Source organism: Ursus arctos, unplaced genomic scaffold (genome assembly GCF_023065955.2).
Source record: "Ursus arctos isolate Adak ecotype North America unplaced genomic scaffold, UrsArc2.0 scaffold_31, whole genome shotgun sequence".
Taxonomy (NCBI): Eukaryota; Metazoa; Chordata; class Mammalia; order Carnivora; family Ursidae; genus Ursus; species Ursus arctos.
In genome coordinates this window covers 2,520,393-2,530,379 of record NW_026622997.1, presented here as the reverse complement: position 1 = coordinate 2,530,379, position 9,987 = coordinate 2,520,393, and the positions used below count along the sequence as shown (strand labels likewise).

Sequence of the window (9,987 nt, the reverse complement as noted above, 5' to 3'; positions counted from 1 at the left end):
GACCCTGCGAAGTGCTCAGGTTATGTCCTTCCACAGCTGGGCTTCCTGCTCTTCCCAGTGAACAATCAATTTTTCCAGCCCATGTGGGGCTCTTTCCTTACCTGGACACTCTGGGAAAACTTAGAGGGGAAGCCTGCTCTGTCCGAGGAGAGAAGCCTGGAGGATTCTGTCCTCAATCTGCAAATCCATTCCTCAGGCCTCTAATGAGCATCGCTTCCACAGGAAAAGGCCACCGCGGCAGCGGCTGACGTCTGCTCATCGGCTCCTGACCCTGTTCCAGGGGCTGCCCACCTACCGGGAGAAGCCTTCACTTCCCATTTTCCACAGGCAGAAGCACGTACAGATTTATCGGGTAGCATTACTTATCCAACTAAGCCCACTCAGCGTATGTGCAAATAGCTCTCATACCCCCTGTTGCCTTGATAGGTAAAAATTACTCTAGTGACTGTGTTAGAAAAACTTTGGGCACAAGGATCTCAGCAAGCAAGAAGGAAGGAGAAAGTGTCTTCACGGTGACAACTCTCCTGACTCTTTCCCGAAAGCTGAAGGAGCCACCTCCACACTCCTGACCCCCTCGACTGGCTAATGATTACCCCACAGTAAACACTACCGCTACTCTACGATGCATTTTTCGCATTTGCTTCTTGTCTGTTTCCCTTAGCCTCCCAGCCGGGCTGTGGCTCTAGGAAGGAGGGAACGTTTGCCGTGTTTTCACTCTTTAATGACCGCACCCAGAACCTTCCATTAATAAGACCTGTGCTCAAGAAATATATGTTGAATGGTTAAAAGAATAAATGATTTTACACTTCTTGTACCCCTTAACTGTGGTTGGGCGACCTTCAGAGCAAGAAGAGGGAAGAGAAATTTCCCTTGCATCTTCCATAAGACAGAGAGGAAGACCAAAAATACAGCATCGCTTGCAGTTTCTGGCACAATCTAAATTTCTTCACCTTCGTTTTCCTGAAACTACTGGGAAGCCCAACAAACTACAAAACCGATTTAACCGTCCTCTGCAAACACTGCATCAGTCTTCAAAACTCCTTATCAGGCAGTAGTTGATCATTTTACGTTCTGTTCCTGTATTTAACCAAAGTAACCTTAGGCCCCGCCGACTGTGAGAAGAAAACAAAACAAAAAAAACACCCCACTTGCCCTCTCTGAGGCTCGAACTCAGGACCTTCAGATTATGAGACTGACGCGCTGCCCACTGCGCTAAGAGGGCAGCCTTACAGGCCTTTTCCTATTTAAAGTATCAAGTATTATTTTTCTAGCACCGCTGCTTTATTAGTCTCCAGCATTCAAGGAATACAATCAATGCTACTTGAAAATCACTCCATACGAGCCAGTGCTGCACCCGAAGGATTTCACACCCACAATCAGTGAAATTCAAGCCTTTCCGGGATTCACCCAAGGGGAGGTCCACCTGGGCTGCGGGAATGGGGGCAGGTATGCCTATCTTTTGCCACTCTGGGGGTCTAATGATGTGGTTTTATCCTGCCCTCAGAGATCTCAGGTGATCTTGCACCTTCCCTGGTCTCCTTTGTTGAAAATAAACATGGGAGGTACTTAGTTAATATTGGTTCACTGATTGGCTGACTCAATGAATGAATGAGCGAATAAATAATCCTCATATTTTTCCACAGCCTAAACTTCTCCATCTTAGTCTGTTTTATCTCTATTTACATCTACGTGACTGGAGACATTCTCCCTACAGAACATACAAGCTGAACTTAATAGAAATCTCACTGTTCGCTTTGTCATGTACCATTGATTATACTGGGAGATTTATGGAGATTATCTCATACGGTCCAACTGGATTTTGGCAACAAAACTATTTATCAAAATCTGCACTTCCCAGATATAATGGAGGTTCAGATACATTAAGTATTGCTCCTACGGTTCCAGAGCTGCTAAGTGGCAAAACCTGACCCGAGAAAACAGATTTTTAGATTCCAAAATGAAAGCTCTTGCTCTCTTCCAACTCAAGACGTCTCTCTTCTCCGCAGTAGCTCATTCATTGATACACAAATATCTAACTTTCAACCTTCCGTGCGATGGCCTTTTGGGCTCAGACTTCCAAGTCAATATTGACTCATTGTCCTCTTTCAAATCTCACATCCAGTGACTTGATAATTACTGTGCATTGTTTTTGTGCAATTCTTTTACTCTATTACTTCGTTTCCGTTCGTTTGGCACATGTTCGCTGGAGAGCTGTTCTTTGCCAGGCACTGTACTAGGCTCGGGTGTTTCAGAAGGAATCTGATGACTCCAGACCTCAAGAGATGGGAGGATAAAAATGGACAAGAAATGATCCATTCCCAGGTTCACTGCTTTGTCTCCCGGGCATTTATGGATAAATAACTCATTCTAAAATATTAATTTTAGTAACATCACTCTCTTGCACAGTGGCATTCTTGATTTTTTAATTTTGATATGCTCTTACTTTTCTCTCCATCTTTGGTCGTCTCTTACCTGTGGTGTAGTTTTGCTCTGTAAGGTCAATTGGTGGATGGTTGTGTTTAGTTCTTCAACATATTTGCTGATTTGTTATCTACTAATTTTATCAATTAATAGAGAGAAGTGGATTTTATTAAGTTTTATTTATTTATTTGAGAGATTGCATATGAGGTGGGGGAGAGGCAGATGGAGAGGGAGAGACCAGCTCCCCGCTGAGCAGGGAGCCCAGCGTGGGGCTGGATCCCAGGAGGAAGGCAGACGCTTAACCGACTGAGCCACCCAGGCGCCCCCAATAGATAGACATGTTAACATCTGCAACTATAATTGTGGAATTTTTACTTTAATTTTTTTTTTAGGTTTATCAACTTTTGGTTGAGTTTTGGAGATCTGTGGCCAGATGCGTGCACATTTAAGATAGTTCCATCTATTTGGCGAATAGACACCAAATAATTGTATGACTTCTCTCTTTCTATGTGGAAAATTTCTTTGCTTTAAAATCTACTTTGTCTGATACAAACATGTGCAATCCACTTTTTTTTTTCCCTTTGTGGTTTAATTTTCCCCATTCTCTTACTTTTACTCTACCTAAGCCATTATATTTGAGGTGAGTTTCTTATAGTCAGCACATATTTGGATCATGTTTTATTTTTAATATAGTCTGACTATCTCCAGTATGTAGACATGTTTATACTGGTTACATTTAACGTTATCATGAGTATGTTTGTATATAAATGTATTATTTTTATTTTGTTTATGATCTGTTCCCTCTGTTTTTCATTTTTCTATTTCTGTCTTCCTACTTCATTTTGGTTTTTTAAAACATATTTAATATTCTATATTAATTTCTTTTTTTTTTCACTATATCTCTTGGTATCGTTATTTAGAGATTAGTCCAGGTTACTAATAGTAATTGGTATATGTATTATCATATACATATTTAACATTTTACAGTCTGTTTTAGAATGAGGGTTGTACCATTCAAGTCAAATATAGAAACCTTATCACCACTTAGATCCCTTTATTCTAAGCCCTTTGTGTTGTCTATAGTACATTTAGACGATGTGTTATAATTTTTGCTGTCAGTCTTCAAGACCTTACTTAAAAAAATAGTAAAGAAAACCTTTAAAGAACTCCAGAGAATAATAGTCTATTGTATCTACCCAGATATTTCCTATTCTGCTGTTCCTTCGCTTCTGATGTTCCAAATTTCCTATCAATTCTCTTGAGTCTAAAATCTTTTTTTAAAAGCTCTTCTGCTACCAATGAATTTTCTAAGCGCGCTTTCAAGTGAGAATGTATTTATTTCACCCTTATGTCTGAAGGATATTTGTGCTACAGATAAAATTTCAGATTGACAATTATTTTCTTTCAGCATTAAAAAAATACTGTTCCATTTCTTTCTAGCTTCTATGATTTCTGATAAATCCATAAACACACAACACCTTTTCGTTTCCTCTGGCAGAACTTCTTGAATCTGATTTATGTGTTTTGCACTTTCCCGGACTGTTTGAATTTAGGGCCAAGCTGCAGGCGACACACGGAGAACAACAGCAAGGGGGCCTGCCTGGTCCTTTCGGAATCGCATCTCCTCGGAAGAAACAGGACGTATTATAAACCGGCAGTCCACATACCTGCGTTTTGTAGGGCCGTCACTAGCCCTGCCTCGTCCATGCCTGTAGGTCAAAATCCAAAGAAACGGCCGAAGCCCTACTGTGTTGAAAAACGCCCGGCACTTTTCTGATTTTCTTGAAGGTGTTAGAGGGTTTGAGGTTGCCACCCCGAGGGCCGACAAAATCTGGAGAATGTGGGTATCGATCCCACCACCTCTCGCATGCTAAGCGAGCGCTCTACCACCTGAGCTAATTCCCCGATCGCGCTCTGTGTTTTCTCCCAATTTTCCCTCCAGAAGTAGATGCGCGGGTCTCCGCTTCATTGTTCAGCGTTTCCGGCGGCCAAGAACGCGGGGAAAGCCGGGGCCGTTAACGCAGAACAGCATTTGACGCCGAGCGCTGCCTCTCCAGACGGCCCCGGGCAAGGGCGCGGCGGTCACCCGTTCCTCTGCGGAAGGGAAGGGGGAGAAAGTCGCCAAGAGAAAGATCCGGCGCCGCCAAAACGTCCCGCTGCCCGTGGGAGAGGAGCGCGCAGGGCGGCGTCTGGCTGCCTGGCGTTCCCGGGATGCGGATGCCGGCTCCGCGCCGCTGCGGCCTCCGGGAGCCGGCGGTGGGGACCGCGCTGGGCCATGGAGGCAAAAGAACGCTGTTTCCGCCCGGTTTCGAACCGGGGACCTCTCGCGTGTTAGGCGAGCGTGATAACCACTACACTACGGAAACTCCGTGTCCGCACCACTTTTTCTTACTTCGGAGCTACGTGTTCACCGCCGGGGAAGTGGGCCGAGCGGCAGTCACAGCAGGACCCACGAAGGGCTCTCGCCGAAGGGCGCCGGGAAGCACGGCTGCATCCGAGCGGAGGAACCAAACTGAGCGTGCGGGTAGAGACGAGGCGCGAGCACCGGGGGAAGCGAGCCCGCGCGGTTGTCGGAATGGCCGGGGGGCGGGGGGAGGCTGTTGAACTACTTGAATTAAAAACGAAGGGGCTCGGAGCGCGCCGGGCGGCGGGAGCGGGGCCGCAGAGCGCACGCGCTTGGCCGGAGAGGCCGCGGCGCGCCAGCCCGCCCGGCGCCCGTTTCTGCGCCCTCCTGTCCCGGGCGGCCGGCGCGCTCTCCACGACCCGAGCGCAGCCGCGGGGCTTTCCCCGGGACCGCAAGTTTAAATCTGGATAATAACGGACCTTGGAGCTGTTTGTTTTTTCTTTATGGGCGCATATGGGACGGGGGAGGCAGTGACTTCGCTCCCACCGCAAGCGACGGGCTGTAAGAGGTGGAGGAAGGCGGGAAGAGCCGAGGGGACGGAACCCGCGTAGGACAGGGATCCCGGCGAGAGAGAAGGCGGTCCCAGCCGGACCGGGAGGGGCATTTTTGTCTGGGGGCTCCGCGCCTCCGTTCCAGGGGTCAGCGCGGACCCCCATTCCGCGTTCTCCAGACCGAGAGGAGCCGGTTTCAGCGGCGGCAGGAGGGGCTCTCGGCTCCTGGAGATTGAGATTTACGCGAAGCTTTAGCCTGGGAAATCAGAAAGGGGAAAGCCTGACACCCGGAGACGTGAGATCCAGCTGAGAATGTGTGGACCCGAGGCCTCTGCACGGGGCGGCACGGAGAGATTACATAAAATCTGAGAGCGAAGGAACCGAAGGTTCTGACACTTACCAGGTTCCGAGGGACCCACCGCCCCCACCGCAGGCAGATCAGGGACGGGGGGGATCACGCTCCGCCTGGGCCTCACCATTGCTGTAGTGTGCCCACTTTTTAATGACACCCAGAACAAATTCCTCCAGATCGCCTACTGCATTATAAACGGGACCAATGAGGACCTTTTCCAAGGCCACACCTGTGCCCCAAGACAGATTTTTCTCTAGGGACCCACTGAGCTGCAGATTGACCCAATGGCCCTGTGAATGCCCAGCCGGAAATGCTGTGAGACAATAATGCCTTCCCCACCAACTGACAGACTCTAGTGCGAGTTTGAGCAAGGCTTGTGAGGACGTTGAGGTCATGACCCATAGTGGGCTGAGCGAGCAGTGGGACGGTCCCTGCAGCGCCTGGTGCACGAACAGCTTTTCCTCTTCACCTTGAGCCTAGGCCTTAGAGACACCACGAGGCCAGCATGAGGTTCTGGCGAGGGCCTTCTGGGAACCGAGTGGATCTTAGAGACCCAAGCCTGCTTTGGGACTATGATGTCCAGTCTGGAGAAGCGAGGAAGAGAGAAATCTCGTCTTCGGCTGTGCTGAGGAGCTGTCTTCCTGCTGCCCGTGGAGCCCCCTGCCTTTCAATTCTTCCTTCCACTCTTGCTCCAGACTGGACAAAGTGGACTGTTTTCCATCACTGAGGCCATTACTCTAGTGTCACTGCCGTGGAGAGCCTTTCCCTGACCTCTCTAGAGCAATCAATTGGCTCTCTTTTCATTTTCTTTATAAAATTCTTTTCATTTTCTTTTCATTTTCTTTATAAAATTCTTTCTTGGGAAGGATATTAAGTTATTGTTTAATTTTCCATATTTCGTCTAGAGGAGAAGCTTCTTGGCAGGTTGCCAGTCTCGATCCTCTCAGTGTCTAGAGTTAGGATGATGCTGTTCTCAGCTATTGCCTCTTATGACCTTAGTGACACAGAGGGGACAAGCTTTCCTCTGTGTTGTGTTCTTCCATAGGATAAATTCAAGGAGAAACCTTTCTTAAACTCCGGCAACATGGAAGCTGTGAGGCCCTTGGTTTTCTGGAATGGACAAGGGAAATGGGCACAGCTGGAAGGAAGCAAGATTACTCCGCCCATGACGGTTGTGAATACTCATTTCTGCTTTGCAAGCATACGGTATGCTTTTTGGAGCTCTTACTGATTCGATGGGAAGGCAATTGCCATGATTAATTTGTAAGAAGTAGAAGGAACCGGCTTTTCTTAGCGGCCTGCCTGATCATACCGTGGTTAGGACTCTGGCTGTGACTGTAGCCCATCTGTGGGAATCTGCCTATGGCAGTCTGGAATCTTCTGCTTTCACTCCCTCTGCCCCGAAACTGAATCTGAGGCTTTGACTGGAAGCTCGGTTTTGTTCCATTCAGAAGAAACGTGTAGAGAAAACCTGCTGTGCTTCTTTCTGGGCACTGGCTCTCAAATCAGACAACAAGGGGACAGAAAATCTGAGTTTTCTCAATTTATTGCTCTCTTTCTCTTTCCACCTCCACTCAAGGCAGTGCTCACAACTATATTTTTTTTTAAGATTTATTTCTTTGAGAGAGCACGAGCAGGAGAGGCAGAGAGGGAGAGAGAATCTCAAGCAGACCCCACACTGAGCCGGGAGCCTGACACGAGGCTCGATCTCACCACCATGAGATCACAACCTGAGCTGCAACCAAGAGTCAGTCACTTAACCAACTGTACCACCCAGGTGCCCCCACAATTCCATTTTAAGGATGAGAGGCCCTTCAGCTGCTTTACCCAAGGGAATTTGCAAAGTCTCAGAAAAATAAAAGAACAGGGTTTGAAGGTCAATTAAGAGTGACTTACTTTTTCTAGAGTCTGCACGGGATGAAATTCCAGGAGTGAAGCTCTTGGACAGGCCAGCCCTCTTCATGAATGGCTTTGGATGCCAGGATAAAGTATTTGGACAGTGTCTTTAGCTAAGTTGGCTGGTAAATGAATTTAGTCCGGACTGTGACTGAATTCGCATCTCCACACCACTCCACCAGGGGCCGGAGCTAAGGGCCGGGTGCGAAGGCCAGGAGGAGGGTCAGAACGCATCCCGGTGGTCCAGGCAGAGAACCCTCACAGTCACTCTGTTGCAGTTAGACACTGTCGTTCACTCCACGAATCCTCACCAGCGGGCCTACTGCGTGCTCCTAGGCACTGGGGGTGGGGAGTCACCGTGCCTCCTGGGATGCAGGGATAGCTGCTAGGTGGCACTGGCCCCTGGCCCTTGGGTGAGAAACCCTTTCGAAATCTGATCTCATAATTATACGGGGAGGTGCTGAGGAGCCACGGGTCCGGACGTGGAGAGACGGCGTTCCCTACGGCAGCGTGGCACATGGAAGGGGAATTAGGGCTCAGTTCTAAAATTGGATGCAACAACTCCGTCCAGCAGGGCGATGGGGGGAACTTTCCTCTTCTCGTCTGAAGATCCCAACGTAGGGGTTCAAAGTGAGTTTATTTTTCTGTGTATAAAACATCAATAGACTTATCTGCTTCGAGAACAAAATGACTCCAATCAACAGAGAGGTTAAGATAACATACACTCCCACAGTCCTTTTACAAACAGCAGGTTTGGGACTGCGGTCAGAAGTTGAGGCACATTTCAGGACAATGAAAATGCAACCCTTTTGGAAAAAGAGGTGGAGTGCAGACTGGGAACCGGGCGAGAATCCGGAGCAAAGGGGCAGAAGCTGCATGTTTGTTTGTGTTGGTCAGCTTGACAGTCTGCCAGAGGGAAGGAGAAGAGCTTGTCAGCCTCCGAGGTCATCCAGGTACCGTGAAGACTAATAAAGCAGGGAGTAGGTCAGGCTATAGGGTAACAGGGTAGGTTGCATTGTAAACTGGGGTCATCACACTAGGCAGATGACATTTGAACTTTCCTACTGCAGAGTTTCATGGTGACTGAAGTTTTAGGCTAAAAATAAAAAGAAGGTAATAAAGTCTTCTAGGCTCCTAATGAATTTGAAGGGAGGGTGGAGTCACTCTAGAACGTGGATTACTATTCACCGTTCAGGGAACTGCTTGAGAGATCTGATTACGGTGTTAGTTTTCTTAAAGTTCTATTGGCTGCAGCACGCTGCTAACACCCATGACCTTGGTAGTGATCCGGGTAGTCGAGATAGCCATGACCTGGTTAGGAATTTCCAAAGCGGAGTGAAGCCCAAGTACAACGGGAGGTCTGGTACCAACGAGTTTGAAGTAGGAAGGCAGTGCCGGTGCAAATCCCTAAATACTTTTCTTCTGCAGGGGACACACCAGTGCCATTAATAGTGGTTGGCACTGGCGGGGCACGAGCTCAGGGGTGTTGGTGGCACCTGAGTTTTGACTCCAGGAATGTATCTCCTCTTCCCAACTTTTAAAGGCAAAGTTTGGGTTACATTATCCTACAAGGGCCACAGCACAGCCAGGATGGAAGCAGCCGCTGACCCCAGACCCTTCTTTCCTCTTTTCTGATGCTGGCATTCTCTCTCTCTCTCTCTCTCAGAACGGGTGGGAACCGGGAATCAGGGGCTGGCATTCTGATGCGTGGCCTCCTCCCGCGCTCTTCCAGCGTCGGTCTCCAACTAGAATAGAAAACTCCCAGCTTCTACGGGGCAGCATCTATTCTCTGCCCTTCCTCTGTCAGCGGGCCCGCTTGCGTGTGCGTCTGTGGCGCCCGGTGGGGACGAGCGCTCGCCGCCCCCTCCCAGCCGAGCCCAGCCCCGTACCCCTGGTCCCTTGGTACATACGCGATCCAGGTTGTCCCTGTCGCTGTGTGATGGCTCATCGCCTACCAGCTGCTTCTTCCTGCGGGAAGTTTTCCCGCTGATCCGTGATCCCCGCGCGCTCTGCCCTCGTCCTTCAGCAGCTGCTCCGTCGGTTATGGGATCGCGGCGGGCTGTTGCCGTGTGGACGTGGACAGCCGAGCCCTGGAGGAGATGAAGCAGGATTCTCTGAGGCTGCTGTTAATTCTCAAGAGCGTTAACAGAGAGGCCAGCATTCTCCAACAGGAGACTTTTTCATGCAAAATGGGCGGGTCTAGAAGATAACGTTAGTCGATTTGTGCCAGATTCTTGTTTTACTCCTTTGTCTGCCTTTCCCAACCCCCCTCATCTTCCCTCAGTCCTTCTCAAGGGTGTGGTGATGGAACAAGTCATAACGCAACTTTTAAGAGGCCCTCCTATAATAAAACAGCTGCATTAGGGTATTTGGTCTGTAACACAGCATACCACCCCCGTTTCCCCCCAAAACAAGGGGCACAG

At 48.9% G+C, this 9,987-nt stretch overlaps 3 non-coding genes across 3 annotated transcripts; all 3 read right to left on the bottom strand.

Annotated features, from left to right (window-relative positions):
- Positions 1-1,149: 1,149 nt before the first annotated feature.
- TRNAM-CAU (transfer RNA methionine (anticodon CAU)) lies at positions 1,150-1,222 on the bottom strand. The gene has a single exon. It is a non-coding gene; the product is annotated as a tRNA-Met (tRNA).
- Positions 1,223-4,253: 3,031 nt separating this feature from the next.
- On the bottom strand, positions 4,254-4,326 carry TRNAA-AGC (transfer RNA alanine (anticodon AGC)). Its single transcript has one exon. It is a non-coding gene; the product is annotated as a tRNA-Ala (tRNA).
- Positions 4,327-4,714: 388 nt separating this feature from the next.
- Positions 4,715-4,787, bottom strand: TRNAV-AAC (transfer RNA valine (anticodon AAC)). Its single transcript has one exon. It is a non-coding gene; the product is annotated as a tRNA-Val (tRNA).
- Positions 4,788-9,987: the final 5,200 nt, after the last annotated feature.